Source organism: Myxine glutinosa, chromosome 8 (assembly GCF_964187855.1).
Source record: "Myxine glutinosa chromosome 8, kmMyxGlut1.1, whole genome shotgun sequence".
In the NCBI taxonomy this organism is placed as follows: domain Eukaryota; kingdom Metazoa; phylum Chordata; class Myxini; order Myxiniformes; family Myxinidae; genus Myxine; species Myxine glutinosa.
The window spans coordinates 133,812,212-133,828,095 of NC_136268.1; the positions used below are offsets into that span (position 1 = coordinate 133,812,212).

General features: G+C 42.1%; 1 protein-coding gene across 2 annotated transcripts in view; it reads right to left on the reverse strand.

The window, feature by feature from the left end:
* PTPRC (protein tyrosine phosphatase receptor type C) overlaps positions 1-15,884 on the reverse strand; it is a 162,087-nt gene that overhangs the window by 47,676 nt on the left and 98,527 nt on the right. The gene's annotated exons all lie outside the window — the stretch shown is intronic.

Here is a 15,884-nt window from a genome sequence, read left to right on the forward strand (position 1 = left end):
TTGCTTTATTTTTGATGAATTACTTAGAAAACCAAGAAGAAAAAGACTTAAAATGTCATCGCCCCACCATGGTATTAGTAATTTTGCTGTACTAGCAAAAGTAATCAAAGTAATAGCATGGTATTAGTAATCAAAGTAATTAAAGGCTGTCAGTCATCCATCTTTGGTCGGATGACAAAACAAAATCTTCTGCATATGTATACTCATGTATTGTCTTTGTGCCAAATTTGAACAAAATTGGTCCATGCATGTCCGAGAAATGGATGGGGACACGTTTAAGTAACAAAATGGCCGCCAGTCAGCCATATTGGATCTGTTCTCAAAAATAGATGGTGTGCATATGCAAGGCATCATTCATTATCTTTGTGAAAAGTTCTCATTTACTGAACAAGATCAGTAAATGCATGTCAGAGAAAAGGTTGAGGACATGTTCAATCTTGGTTTTTTTTACAACTAAAATGGCCGCCAGTCTACCAGTTGGCCATATTTAATCAGATCGCAATATAAAGTTAAGTGCAGGTGTATGCCATCATGTACTGTGCTTGTGCCAATCTTGAACAAAATCGGACCATGCATGTCCAAGAAATGGTTTAAAGACATGTTCAACATTGGCTTCTTTTTTTTTTTTACAACTACAATGGCTGCCAGTCGGCCATTTTTTTATCACATCGCAAAACAAAATGATGTGCATATGTATACCATCATGTGTTTGCTTTGTGCAAGTATGAACAAAATTGGTCCATACATCTCTGAGATATGGATGCGAACGCACAGACGAAACCAAATGCATAAGCCCTCGTTTCAAACGAAGTCCAACGGACTCCAAAGAGTCATCAGGTTAACATTATCATCTTTACTATAAAAGTGGTTTTGTCTGTGTGTCTGTGTGTCTGTGTGTCACTATTTTCTCAGAGATGGCCAAACGTATCTTCTTCAAACTTCCAGAGATTCATCAGTGAGTCCCACAGAGTGTTTTAGCCAAAATAATTTGAATATTTTTGTAAAAAGTTGGATTTTTGGATTTTTAAAATCACTCTTCAGTGCCTAAGCTATGTGATATGTGTAGCTATGTGAAAAGTAATGCTGAATGATATCTTGCCACATTCCTTAGTGGGTGTAGCGGGAAGTGTTTTCGGCCACCACAAAAAAATAGAATAAAAACAAAATTTGATTTCTTCAAAATTCCAACAGGATTACAATAGCACAGGACAATGTCGAGTACCCCTACTAATCCTTTATAAAAATACAAAATGTAAGTTATATTGTGCCCAGGATTACACTATTAATATGTGAACCTCTTTCTCAAGCAAGGTCAGGTTGGATATCAGATTTATCCATATTATCATTGCATATTCCACATATTTTATTCACATTTGTTGCTTCTTCTACAAACCACACTCAGCACAACTACACAACTCATAATTGCACATTGAATGAACAAGTAACCCCCAAAGGAGGACGGATACATCCTCACCAATAGGTGGTAATAGTTTCTGGAATTAGCGGACCAGGAAAACTCCTTGGTTGATTAGATACATAAATACTCACAAACATAAATCAAGTTTATTGCTTCAAGAATCGTAAATATATTGAAAACAAGCGTTACGCCTAGGTCCCCCGTCGGGGAAGTGATGTGACTTGACAAAGTGGAAGACGCAGAAAACATGCTATGATATGATATTTCGCTCACAAGGTTCAGACATACAAGGAGGCGGCCATCTTGGATTTTGACGTGGCGACCCAATTTTCAATAGCGTTCTTCCTCATGCCTCGATACACCCACACACCAGATTAGAAGTTGGTACTTCGCTTATTAGTCCCCTACCGGTGCACACCGGAGGGGACTATAGGTTTGCACTCTGTCCCTCCGTCTCTCAGTCCGTCACGCAAAGAACAGTTTTCTGGACTTTTTTTCTAAACTCTTAAAGCTAATGATTTCAAACTTGGTACATGGTTTCCTCATGATAAGTTACAGATCAAGTTCGAACTTCACGACGTTTCGATCATTTTTGACAAAGCTATGGCACTTTGAACGTTGGTAATTTCCCCAACAGTTTTCCGGACTATAATTTGGAGTGCGGTAAGTCAAAGCTGTTAATATTCCTTGTTTTAACTCTAATTTACATTCTGTTTCCACTTTTAGTGAGAAGTAGGGGTCTGTACAACCATTCATAAACTTTATTTGGTGCAAATTGGATAATCTTTAGCCGAGTTACCTCAGACCGTGAGTTGGTAATTATATAATTCACACATAGTGCAATACGTGCAGGCTGCTGGTAGGGGACATGCATTTCAGCGCAATACTCAGAATGCTTGTTTTTCAAGATATTCAGCTCACAAGGTTCAGACATACATGGCGGCGGCCATCTTGGATTTTGACGTGGCAACCCAATTTTCAATAGCGTTCTTCCTTATGTCTAGATACACCCACACACCAGATTAGAAGTTAGTAGTTAGTTTATTTTTCAAGATATTTCGCTCACAAGGTTCAGACATATATATGGTGGTGGCCATCTTGGATTTTGACGTGGCAACCAATTTTCAATAGCGTTCTTCCTTATGCCTAGATACACCGACACACCAGATTAGAAGTTAGTAGTTCGTTTATTTTTCAAGATATTTCGCTCACAAGGTTCAGACATATATACGGTGGCGGCCATCTTGGATTTTGACGTGGCGACCCAATTTTCAATAGCGTTCTTCCTTATGCCTAGATACACCCACACACCAGATTAGAAGTTGGTACTTTGCATATTTTTCAAGATATTTCGTTCACAGGGTTCAGACATATGTCTGAACGGTGGCCATCTTGGACGGCGGAACGGCGGTGGCGGCCATCTTGGATTTTGACGTCACGACACAATTTTCAATAGCGTTCTTCCTCATGCCTAGATACACCCACATACCAGATTAGAAGTTGGTACTTCGCTTATTAGTCCCCTACCGGTGTACACCGGAGGGGACAATAGGTTTGCACGCCGTCCCTCTGTCAGTCAGTCTGTCAGTCTGTCAGTCCGTCACGCAAAGAACAGTTTTCCGGACTTTTTTTCTAAACGCTTAATGCTAATGATTTCAAACTTGCTACATGGTTTCCTCATGATAAGATACAGATCAAGTTCGAACTTCACGACGTTTCGATCATTTTTAACAAAGTTATGGCACTTTGAACTTTGGTAATTCTGATAATTCAGATGATCCTTAACTCAGTGCCATTTTAAGTTTTAATTTCCTTTAAAAACCAATTTCTCTGCAATAATAGGACCGATTGAGATCAAATTTTCACCATATGAGGGACTCGGTCTGTAGAATATTTTAATGGTAATTATGACGTCACAGGTCACGTGGTTCAGCCGCCATATTGTTTTTCGTGAAAACACGAAAACCCCTTTGTCTCTGCAATGGCTGAACAGATCGAGGCCAATCTTTGCAGGCAGAATCGCATACACATGACGTACAAAAAAGTCAGCGAGCATGACGTCATGCGTCACATGGTTTCAGAGTTATGACGTTTTTAAGCATGAACCTTTAAAACCGAGCTCCTCCCTCATTTGTGATCCAATCGAGGGGAAACTTCACAGATCTGTTCAGCACTAAAATGTCCTTTTGGAATTTGCGATCGGGCACGTGATTTGGCAGATATCGTTAATTAAACGAAAATATTTTTTTTTTAAATGGATATCTCTTGTTTATTCTGGAGTTCTCCTCAAGCCGCAACGCGCTCCCTCAGCCTCGTCTCGCGAACGTCAACAGCGCGACACAGCGCGCGCTTTCCGGAGGGGCGGAGCCAAGCCGAGCAACATATATATACACATCGATCATTGATCTTGAAAAACAACGTATTTTCTCGTGCTTCTGCTGACCTGTCTGCGAAGTGTATAAATCGAAGTCCCGAGTGCGAATCACAGGTGAGCCCGTCCTGAGGTAATTTAGTGATTGGGAACGATTCAGAACCTGTGGGTAAATAACCCTTGGTAATTTCCCCAACAGTTTTCCGGACAATAATTTGGAGTGCGGTAAGTCAAAGCTGTTAATATTCCTTGTGTACAATATGCTGTAATCGTGGACTGTTCTTTAAAATGCTTTCCTAGAATAAGCATCAAGTCAAAAACGTTTTCACTGAATTTTGTTTCCATTGACACAATTCTTCATATCAGGCAAGAATACATTGAATTCACATAGTTTACCAATAAATCAACAATACATCCAGGGAGGTTGGAGTGTCACTTTACCATATGCTTCTGTGCGTATAATCTGCGTGAATACTTCTTTAAATATGTATTTGATACTCTGCCCTCTTAGCAGTATACACAGTACGCGTCAGAAGTAACCTAGCTTCCACGGTCGGCGGATAACCTGGTCAGGATAACCCGGTCTCACATCATCCGCGCCCACATTCAACCGTGCATAAATTTGCATATTTAATGAGGTTCGTCTGTCACAGTTTGGTTTCCGTGCGATAACTCCACCAAACATTGGCTGATTTCAACAAAATTTTGTACACACGTGTCTCAGCATAACTCAGATCAAGTTTGAAAACCAGCATAAACCGTGCATAAATTTGCATATTTAATTAGATCCGTCTGTTCGTCTGTCACACTTTGGTTTCCGTGCGATAACTCCACCACACATTGGCTGATTTCAACAAAATTTTGTACACACACGTGTCTCAACATAACGCAGATCAAGTTTGAAAACCAGCATCAACCGTGCATTAATTTGCATATTCGATCATTTTTGACAAAGTTATGGCACTTTGAACTTTGGTAGGGGACATGTATTGCAGCGCAATACTCAGAATGCTTGTTAGTCCCCTACCGGTGTACACCGGATGGCACTATAGGTTTGCACGTGGTCCCTCCGTCCGTCAGTCAGTCAGTCAGTCAGTCCGTCCGTCCGTCTGTCCGTCCGTCCGTCTGTCCCGCAAATAAGTTTTCCGGACTTTCTTTCTAAACGCTTAATGCTAATGATTTCAAACTTGGTACATGGTTTCCTCATGATACGTTACAGGTCAAGTTCGAACTTCACGACGTTTCGATCATTTTTAACAAAGTTATGGCACTTTGAACTTTGGTAATTCTGATAATTCTGATGATCCTTAACTCGGTGCCATTTTAAGTTTTAATTTCCTTTAAAAACCAATTTCTCTGCAATTTCGGTATAGGACCGATTGAGATCAAATTTTCACCATATGAGGGAATCGGTCTGCAGAATATTATAATGGTAATTATGACGTCACTGGTCACGTGGTTCAGCCGCCATATTGTTTTTCGTGAAAACACGAAAACCCCCTTTTCTCTGCAACGGCTGAACAGATCGAGGCCAAACTTTGCAGGCAGAATCGCATACCCATGACGAACAAAAAAGTCACCGAGCATGACGTCATGCGTCACATGGTTTCAGAGTTATGACGTTTTTAAGCATGAACCTTTAAAACCGAGCTCCTCCCTCATTTTTGATCCAATCGAGGGGAAACTTCACAGATCTGTTCAGCACTAAAATGTCCTTGTGGAATTTGCGATAGGGCACGTGGTTTGGCAGATATCGTTAATTAAACGAAAATAAAATAAAATAAATGGATATCTCTTGAATCGCGAGTACCTGAGACCATGAGTTGGTAATAATTTATATAATTCACACAGTGCAATATGTGCAGGCCAGTCCACGGAGCGACCTTGCGGGCTTATTAACGAGGCGAGGCGTGACACACGTCTCAGCGTACCTCAGATAAAGTTTGAAAACCAGCATCAACCATGCATAAATTTGCATATTCGATCATTTTTGACAAAGTTATGGCACTTTGAACTTTGGTAGGGGACATGTATTGCAGCGCATTACTCAGAATGCTTGTTTTTCAAGATATTCTGCTCACAAGGTTCAGACATACATGGCGGTGGCCATCTTGGATTTTGACGTGGCGACCCAAATTTTCACTAGGGTTCTTCCTTATGCCTAGATACACCCACAGACCAGATGAGAAGTTGGTACTTCGCTTATTAGTCCCCTACTGGTGTACACCGGAGGGGACTATAGGTTTGCACGCCGTCCCTCCGTCCGTCAGTCCGTCAGTCCGTCAGTCCGTCAGTCACGCAAAGAACAGTTTTCTGGACTTTTTTTCTAAACGCTTAATGCTAATGATTTCAAACTCGGCACATGGTTTCCTCATGATAAGTTACAGATCACGTTCGAACTTCACGACGTTTGGATCATTTTTGAGAAAGTTATGGCACTTTGAACTTTGGGAATTCTGATAATTCTGATGAACCTTAACTCAGTGCCATTTTAAGTTTTAATTTCCTTTAAAAAAGATTTTCTCTGCAATAATAGGACCGATTGAGATCAAATTTTCACCATAGGAGGGACTCGATCTGTAGATAATATTAATGGTAATTATGACGTCACAGGTCACGTGGTTCGGGCGCCATATTGTTTTTCGTGAAAACACGAAAACCCCTTTTTCTCTGCAACGGCTGATCAGATCGAGGCCAATCTTTGCAGGCAGAATCGCATACCCATGACGAACAAAAAGTCAACGAGCATGACGTCATGCGTCACATGGTTTCAGAGTTATGACGTTTTTAAGCATGAACATTTAAAACCGAGCCCCTCCCTCATTTTTTATCCAATAGAGGGGGAACTTCACAGATCTGTTCCGCATGTCAGTCTACTAAAATGTCCTTTTGGAATTTGCGATAGCTCACGTGGTTTGGCAGATATCGTTATTTAAACGAAAATATTTAAATAATGGATATCTCTTGAATCGCTTTATTGATCGACGTGAAACTTCATACTATAGTAGAAGTCATGAAGAGTAACAAGTGTGCAAAATTGTAAGACGATTGGATGTACGGTCTGGAAGCTAGAAGTTGTTATTGCGTGAAGAAGAAGAGGCATCAAGTGTGCGGATTTAATTATTTATCACATGTACAGACTGAAAGCATCGTTGGACACGACCTGTCGCGGTCATTTTAACCTCAAATAAAATTCTAATTTAAGATTTGTCAATAGCTGAGGTATATTAACAAACGAATAAAACAGATTTGGTCAAATTCTGACTTTTTTAACTCGATCGCATTTGACAGAGTTGTGACAAGCTGAGGCAGAAGAAACCTCGCATTGGCTTCTCCAATGTGCCATAAAAAAAAAAATGGATATCTCTTGAATCACGAGTACCTCAGACCGTGAGTTGTTAATAATTTATATAATTCACACAGTGCAATACGTGCAGGCCGCTCCACGGCGCGACCTTGCGGGCTTATCAACGAGGCGAGGCGTGACACGTGTCTCAGCATACCTCAGATCAAGTTTGAAAACAAGCATCAACCGTGCATAAATTTGCATATTCGATCATTTTTGACAAAGTTATGGCACTTTGAACTTTGGTAGGGGACATTTATTGCAGCGCAATACTCAGAATGCTTGTTTTGCAAGATATTCTGCTCACAAGGTTCAGACATACATGGCGGCGGCCATCTTGGATTTTAACGTGGCGACCCAATTTTCAATAGGGTTATTCCTTATGCCTAGATACACCCACACACCAGATTAGAAGTTGGTACTTCGCTTATATTTCAAGATATTTAGCTCACAATGTTCAGACATATATATGGTGGTGGCCATCTTGTATTTCGACGTGGCGACCCAATTTTCAATAGCCTTCTTCCTTGTGCCGAGATACACCAACACACCAGATTAGAAGTTGGTACTTCACTTATTAGTCCCCTACCGGTGTACCGGAGGGGACTATAGGTTTGCACGCCGTTCCTCCGTCCGTCAGTCCCTCTGTCCCTCTGTCCCTCCGTCCGTCAGTCCGTCCGTCCGTCAGTCCGTCACGCAAAGAACAGTTTTCCGGAATTTTTTTCTAAACGCTTAAAGCTAATGATTTCAAACTCGGCACATGGTTTCCTCATGATAATTTACAGATCACGTTCGAACTTCACGACGTTTCGATCATTTTTGACAAAGTTATGGCACTTTGAACTTTGGTAATTCTGATAATTCAGATGATCCTTAACTCAGTGCTATTTTAAGTTTTAATTTCCTTTAAAAACCAATTTCTCTGCAATAATAGGACCGATTGAGATACAATTTTCACCATATGATGGACTCGGTGTGTAGAATAATTTAATGGTAATTATGACGTCACAGGTCACGTGGTTCAGCCGCCATATTGTTTCTTTTTCTCTGCAACGGCTGAACAGATCGAGGCCAAACTTTGCAGGCAGAATCGCATACCCATGACGAACAAAAAAGTCAGCGAGCATGACGTCATGCGTCACATGGTTTCAGAGTTATGACGTTTTAAAGCATGAAACTTTAAAACCGAGCTCCTCCCTCATTTTTTATCCAATCGAGGGGAAACTTCACAGATCTGTTCAGCACTAAAATGTCCTTTTGGAATTTGCGATAGGGTATGTGGTTTGGCAGATATCGTGAATTAAACGAAAATTTTTTTTAAAATGGATATCTCTTGTTTATTCCCGAGTTCTCCTCAAGCCGCACCGCACGCCCTCAGCCTCAGCCTCGTCTCGCGAACGTCAACAGCGCGACACAGCGCGTGCTTTCGGGAAGGGCGGAGCCAAGCCGAGCAACATATATATACACATCGATCATTGATCGTGAACCGAAAAATATAATAAATTACTGATGGTTTCAGAGTTATGACGTTTTTAAGCATGAACCTTTAAAACCGAGCCCCTCCCTCATTTTTGATCAAATCAAGGGGAAACTTCACAAATCTGTTCAGCATGTCAGTCTAATAAATGTCCTTTTGGAATTTGCGATAGGGCACGTGGCTTGGCAGATATCGTTGATTAAACGAAAATATTTAGAAAATGGATATCTCTTGAATCGCTAGTACCTCAGACCGTGAGTTGGTAATTATTTAATTCACACAGTGCAATACATGCAGGCCGCTCCATGGCGCGACCTTGTGGGCTTATCAACGAGGCGAGGCGTGACACGTGTCTCAGCATACCTCAGATCAAGTTTGAAAACCGGGGGACAAACGGGGACAGGGGACAAAAAAAAACTACCAGCCATAGGTAGATCTTTACATTACATCACACTTTTAATACCTTCATAATTGACCTTTCAATGAAATGATAAACTATTCTAATGCAAATTCTCAGAAACAGGCCATCCTCGTTTAACTTAATCCAGATGTCCTCCGAAATGTATTTGGGAAGTTCCATGTTAAAAACTTAAGGCAACACCAACTAGTATAGCTGCCCAGCAGAAAGGCTTGGGTCTGAAATTTCAACCACCGAGTGGTGTGCAGGCATTGTCAGCCTGGTGGTCAGTATCCTCCCAAAAAGATTGGCCATCATGAGACTGAAATAATCAGATGATGAGGTCTAACGCCATTTTCTTTATCACCTTGTATGTATGTGAAACTGGCAGTTAGTCAGGTGTAGCCTATGTGTGGGTGGAGTGAACTGACAAATTAAATAATGTCATTGTTTTGTTTTAATTGTTTTTTTGTATACCGCTCCTTTCCTATTCCATCTCCAGGAGTTGCATAACGTCATCGCCGGGCACAGAAGGGGGCCCGGCAATGATGCACGCTGAAAGGGAGTACTCAGTTTTCACTCCGGTTTCTTTCTTTCTTTCTTGTTTGTTTGTTTGTCCGGGCAATATCTCAGCCATCCTTTGAGATAGGAAGCTGACATTTCGACACAATCGTGAGAAAGTACTTTGTCAAAAACATTTTTAAATTATTAATCAGTTAATTGATTCATTACTTAAATATTATCGATTAATTAAGTACTTATTTATTTCATTTCTCATCTGAACAATATCTCAGGCACCTTTGGAGATATGAAGCTGATATGCAGCCACGACAATGACCAAGTGTTTTGGCTGTAAAGGATATTTTTGATTTATTGATTAATCAATTAATCGATTAATTAATATCGAATGATTAATCAATTACCAGTTACAATTACAATTACCAGGTACCCAGTCGTACCCACCTGCTCCTGGACTCTGTGTCCTTTCCTCCTGACAAAGTGGAAAAGTTTCTGTCAACCGTCGACTTTGATTCTGCAACTGGTCCTGACGGCATCAGCCCACGGGTCCTAAAATCATGTTCTTCTGCTCTTTCACTCCCTCTTTCTGTTCTCTTCACCCTCTCTTTTGCTCAAGGTCATCTGCCATCTGCTTGGAAATCAGCCAACATCACCGCTTTGCACAAAAAAGGTGCAAAAACAGATCCCAGCAACTACAGACCAATCAGCCTTCTCCCAATTATCAGCAAAGTCATGGAATCCATCATTGCTTCAGATATGAAATCTTTCATCTTCTCCAATGGCTTGATCTCTGATCATCAATTTGGTTTCAGACCTGGTCACTCTACTCTGGACATGCTGCTTCTGCTTTCTCAACAATGGATGGAGGTCCTCAACGCCAAACAGGAAATTATAGCTGTCTCCCTTGACATTTCACGTGCCTTCGATACGGTCTGGCACCCTGCTCTGCTCACCAAACTCTCCTCCTTTGGTATCCATGGAAATCTCCACGCATGGCTGGCGGACTTCCTCTCTGGTCGTAGTCAACGTGTGGCCCTGAATGGGTTTCTCTCATCTCCTCTTCCTGTTCAGGCTGGAGTTCCCCAAGGTAGTGTTCTGGGCCCTGTGCTTTTTCTGGTCTTCATCAATGATCTCTCTGACTCTCTTGAAAATCCTCTCTATCTCTTTGCTGACGACTCCACTCTCTGTCGCTCCATTCCTCATTGCTCAGATCGGCAGTCTGCAGCCTCCTCACTCTCTGCAGACCTGGACAAAATCATAGACTGGGCAAACAAATGGAACATGTCTTTCAATCCTGATAAATCTCACACTCTTACGATGTCTCTCCGAAAAGACCGACTGGAAAACCCTCCCATCCACTTTCTGAACAATCCTCTCCAAGAAGTTCTGTCACTCAAGTTTTTGGGTCTCACTATTTGCCATGATCTTTCCTGGGAAAACCACATTTCAAATCTGGCCTCCAAAGCCAGTCGCCGACTGGGCATCCTCCGTCGTGCGAAGTCCTTCCTTGGCACACATGAGCTCCTCACCACATACAAGGCTTTCATCTGCAGCTCTATGGAATACTGCTCTCCCCTCTGGTCTGGTGCTCCTGCCTCACACCTAGCCCGTCTGCATGCTGTTGAAACCAAAGCGTTCAGAATCATTGGAATCTCCCGCGATGAAGCTAACTCCAAGGGCCTTTCACTCACTCACCGCAGGCAGGTTGGTGGTCTTTCCGTCTTCTACCGACTCCTCTCTGGCCTTGACCCCCCAGCCCTCTCTGGGCTCTGTCCCCAAAATATTCCTACAGGTCGCACAAGATCTGCCTGCAACCCTCTTATGGTTAAACTGCCAAAATCAAGACTTTCTGCTCACCTTCACTCCTTCATTCCTCTTTTCTCCCGCCTCTGGAACAAACTCCCTCACTCTCTTCAATCCCACTGCACCCTCCAGGTCTTTAAAACAGCTGTTCACCACCATCTCTTATCCTCCCCCATCCAAAACCTTGATCTTTTCTACCCCCGCTAATTTCGGTCCCCTTGTGTTTTATACCTCTCCCTCCCCGCCCTCCCCCTCCCACGCCTCCTGCCCCCAAGCCCTCTCCCTACCACACTTCTCTCTGCTCTCAAATGTTGTGGTTGTGTGCTTCCCCTTCTCTCCCCATCTTGTCTTCCGCTCCCTCTTTTTGTGTGTTTTGTTTGTCTGGTTGATTTGTTTGTGAAATAAATGTTAGCTCTTTCACGAGCCTCGATTCAGTATACAAAAAAAATATTTTTTTTTATTATTTCATTAATTTTCAAAAAGTTACAGCTTCGGATGAAGCACTGGTGGTTGAAGTATGGCTATTAGCCAATTGATTAAGAAATTATTTTACGATCATCATTAATCGATTGAAATAATACAATTAATCAAAAAAAAAAAAAAAAAGAGGAAGAAATTAATCACTCAATTATTGCACACATCTCCCTCCCAATACCGTCTCTATATAGTGCACTGCGGTATCACCGGGTGCCGAAGCCACCCAGGCAATGCTGCGCACTGGAGTACATGCTATTTATTCATTTGGCATGGGGGCGGTGTACTTGGAATGTATCTGTACTTGTTACTTGCGAAAACCGAATAATTTTCAAGTATATTGGTTGGTCTTGTGCATTATTCTGTCTGTCTATCAGTCGCCTACAGGTCACAATTTTCAACTGATATTCACAAACTTCACCAAATGGTAGAGTTGGTCATAAGCAAGAAGCCTATTGTTTTTGGGGTCAAAAGGTCAATAGGTCAACATAAGCCAAAGGTCACCAGCTTTGTCGAATTTCTAAAATCTTCAATTTTCAACTGATTGATTTGGAATTTTAAGAGGAGTTGCATACCAGGTCACTGAATTGAACCACCAAGTATTGCTTAGGTCAACATAGGCCAAAGGTCACCAAAATTGTCAAATTTCTAAAATCCTCAATTTTCATCTGATTGACTTGAAATTTGAAGAGGATTTGCATATATGGTCACTGAATTCAACCATCAACTATTTTTGAGGTAAGCATAGGCCAAAAGGTAAACATAGGCCACATTTCTAAAATCCTCAGTTTTCATCCGATTGAATTGAAATTTCAAGAGGATTTGCTTATCTGGTCACTGAATTCAACCACCAAGTATTTTTGAGGTCAACATAGGCCAACAACTTATTTTAGGGATTTCGCACGTATCTTGTTATGCACGACATATGTATATATATATATATATATATATATATATATATTTATACACAGTCACGTGAAAAAGTAAGTACACCCCATGTAAAGTTTTGACTTTTTCAACATATTTCAACATACAGCTATTTGATCTTCATTTCAACAATATTGATAGATAAAGGTGATATAATATAACAAATATCATGAAACATTTACATTTTACAGTCCTGGTGTTGGCTTAGCGGTTAGGGTGCCGGCTTGGGATCCTAGGATCCTGGGTTAGAATCCCGGTCGATCGCTGAATTAACGCCAGGGGGGATGACTCACTGACTCAGCCTCTCATCCTTCCGAGGTCGGCAAATTGAGCACCAGCTTGCTGGGATGAATGATCACGGTGTGTACCCCGATTTAGAATAGGTACACCGTATCCCTGCGCATCGTAAGAGCGTGACCAAGGGTTGGCGTCAGGAAGGGCATCCGGCCATAAAAACATTGCCTCAAACAGGGAACCATGATTGTCATGGGGCCCGCAAGGCTAACCCCCGCTCTAGCGGGGAAAATGGCCTTAAAACGATCATTCATTCATTCATTCACATTTACATTTTATAGTCCATTGTATAATTTAAATAAACATAAATTTCACATGTGGAAAAAGTAAGTACACCCTTGGCTCTAATAGGTGGTATTGCCCCCTTTGGCAGAAAAAACCTCAAGTAGGCGTTTCTTATAACTGTACACCAGTCTTTGACATCGACTGGGAGAAATTTTTGCCCACTCCTCCAAGCAGAATTATTTCAGCTGTGCGATGTTTGAGGGGTTTCTTGCATGCACAGCTCGTTTCAAATTCCCCCCACAACATCTCGATGGGATTTAGATCCGGGCTTTAACTTGGCTATTCCAGGACCCTCCATTTCTTTCTTTTCAGCCATTCCTTGGTGGATTTACTGGTATGTTTAGGGTCATTGTCATGTTGCAACGTCCACCTTCGGTTGAGCTTCAACTTTCCGACAGATGGCCTCACATTATCCTCAAGCACCCCTGGTACAATGAAGAATTCATAGTGGATTCTATGATGGTGAGCTGTGTTACGGATTCGTCACTTCTGTTGTTGTGGTTTTCATCCACTGTAAACATTCTTGATTCCATGTATTATTATTGTTGTTGTTTGAGGGAAATAGATATTGCTATTTTCAAAAGGTAAAAAAGTTAATGTTTTAAATGAAACCGGAACCGGACGACGACGAAGAGGAAGAGGAGGAGGAGAAGGCGGAGCGAGTGAGTCGGACAAGAAGCCGAGCTGCTTCAAGGGCCTGAGCGAACGTTGGCGAACGAGAGTCACGAGTGAACTTTGGGTTTCCCTGGAAAGGGATTCCTGCGACAGAGTTGTCATCGCTGTGACAGATCAACCATTCAACCTGCACGTCAGGTTTTGCGGTTGATTCTGAAGAGAATCATTGGAGGGCCGTTACGTCTTGAGAACGGGCCGTCGGCCATTTTGACTTGCGCGCTTAGCGCATCGCTCAAGGTTTTTCACTTAGCTTTAACCATTTTCACCGCATCCAGACGATAATCTTGGTTTGTGTGTGTGTGTGTGTCTGTGTGTGTGTGTGTGTGTGTGTGTATGTGTGTGTGTGTGTAACGTGGCTTTTGAGTGGGAAAATTGCGGTTCGCCGAGTGGGAGCCGTTGAATGTCCGTACCAGAAGGGGTGATTTTCCCAGCCGCCTCTTGAGGACACTTTTGCCTATCTTTGGCAGTGTGACTGTCAACCGAGCGGGATTCTGGTTTCGATACGACATCGTTCTGACGATCACTGGAGCGGATCGACTTTAGCTTGACGCCGGGAAAGACATTGGGAATGTTCTTGTTTCACTCACTTGGAGCACAGTGAGTTACCTTGTACGAACTGATGGTGCCATCATAGGAAGGATATATTGGTTGTGCAATTGATTACTATTGTTTTTGGACTGTTATTCTTGTGTGATCTTAATACAATACTTGTTTGTTGGTAACAATTGGTGTGGTTTCACCATTGATCTAAGACATACAGAATAACACATCTTTCTGCCGTGACTCCTCATGGGGCTCGGAGGTACACTGTGGCCGGGGTTTGGGGAGGAGCACGTAACAGAAATTGGGGGCTCGACTTTGCTGATTAAATTCCCTAACATCCTCGTCCGGGACAGAATTCCCTAACATTCCCCAAATTCCCAAATTTGGAATTTTTCTAACATTCCCAAATTTAAAAAAAAAAAATTGAAATTTTTTATGTGAAGGTTAACAGGTGCTAACTCATAGTCACCATGGTGTTTGACGCAGAAAAGTTTGCGGCGTCCCCTAATGAGGCACAGTTCCAAGCGTTAAAAGATCGGATCTCTTGATATTGGCCAAACATTTTAACTTGGAGGTCCGAGCTCATATGAAGAAAGCAGAGATGCAGACATTGGTGGTAGAATCTCTGGTGGGACAAGGAACATGGAAAGAGGTAGCCTTGGATTGGTTACCCGAGGAAAAATAAAATGTAGAGCTCCGGAAAATGGAGATGCAACTGCAGAGCCAGGGAAGGTTAAAAGCAGAGGAAAGGAGAGCTAAAAAGGAACTCGAGGAAAGAAGAGCAGAACGGAACGAGACTCGAGGAGAGAAGAGCAGAGGAAAGGAGAGCTGAAGAAGAGAGAAGAGCAGAGGAAAGGAGAGGAGAGCTGAAGAAGAAAGAAGAGCAGAGGAAAGAGCAGAGGAAAGGAGAGCCGAAAGGGAGTTAAAGGAACGTGACATGGAGTATCAGAAGGAAGTTAAACTCAAGGAGCTGGTATTACTGGGAGAACGGAGAGAAGTAGCATCCATGCCGGCTAGTTCGACAACTAGTCAGAACTCTTGGGATGTTGGTAGGCATGTGAGGCTGGTTCCACCCTTCAATGAAAAGGAGGTAGCCAAGTTTTTTTTACACTTTGAGAAAGTGGCTCAAATGCTAAAATGGCCTGTGGGGTCCTGGACTATGTTCGTGCAAAGTGTTTTGGTGGGTAAAGCTCAAGATATATTCTCGGCTTTACCGATTGACCAATGTGCAGATTATGAGATAGTGAAGAAAACCATTCTCAAAGCCTATGAATTGGTCCCTAAAGCTTACCGGCAAAAAATTCAGGAATGCCAGGAAGAGGGAGAGTGAGACCCATGTGGAGTTTGCCAGAATGA